The sequence below is a fragment of the Myotis brandtii genome, unplaced genomic scaffold, assembly GCF_000412655.1.
Source record: "Myotis brandtii unplaced genomic scaffold, ASM41265v1 scaffold176, whole genome shotgun sequence".
Taxonomy (NCBI): domain Eukaryota; kingdom Metazoa; phylum Chordata; class Mammalia; order Chiroptera; family Vespertilionidae; genus Myotis; species Myotis brandtii.
In genome coordinates, this window is record NW_005356519.1 from 4,343,044 (window position 1) to 4,343,942 (window position 899).

Below are 899 nucleotides of genomic sequence, written 5' to 3' on the forward strand. Positions count from 1 at the left end.
TCAGTGGAGAAGATATAATGAAATGATCATAAGCATCACGAGGCCTACGAAGGAAAATGTATTAGTGATATTTATAATAAAATAGGGTTAATGTAGCCTACAGCCTAGGTCCAAGATATATGTAGCAATAAAATAGTATTCCATCTTATATATTTCACCCCAAAAAGTCATTCTTAGACTATCTACTGTAAAACTAAAATAGATTTAAAAAACATCCATTTACATAGTACTTTATAATTGTCTATGTCTTTCATATGCAGTACCCCATGTGATAGTCACAATAGCTGTCACAGAGGTCAGTCAATTATAATTATCTTCTTTTTAAAGATGAATAAGCTGAAGCTCTTGGAACTTAAATGCCTTGTCCACAGTCATGAAATGAATTAGTAATGTAGGCAGTCCTAGCATTTTTCTACACATTCAATATCATAAGAAGTTTGGTCTGAGGTAAACATAGTAAAAATGTTTACCCAATAGTACTAGGCATTTTGTTCAGAGGAAAAAGGAAGAGAGAACATACATAGCATCCTCATTCTTAAGAAATATAGGACCTACTTAGGGAGGTGTTCAGATGAGCACCAGATACTAACTTGTGCAGAAATTCAGTGTGCATGTAATGTCAGGGAATAATCATGAGTGGTATGGCATTATTCAGAACCTTGTCCTGAGAGATGTTTTTAAACTGGGCATATAAATTAATTAATTATGTTGTTAGATTTTGAGACTTTTACCTTCTGAAATAGTTATTTTTTCTTTTCCCATTCTTAAAATCAGTTAATCAATGAATCTTATGCATCATTTCCTCCGAGTTTATCGATCAGTTTAGAAACCTACTGTGTTCTTTGTTACACAGATTAATTTTAGATTCTCCCTCTCCCTCTCCCTCTCCCTCTCCCTCT

At 33.5% G+C, this 899-nt stretch overlaps 1 protein-coding gene across 10 annotated transcripts in view; it reads right to left on the bottom strand.

Annotated features, from left to right (window-relative positions):
* KHDRBS2 (KH domain containing, RNA binding, signal transduction associated 2) overlaps positions 1-899 on the bottom strand; it is a 561,259-nt gene that overhangs the window by 324,636 nt on the left and 235,724 nt on the right. The window lies entirely within an intron of this gene.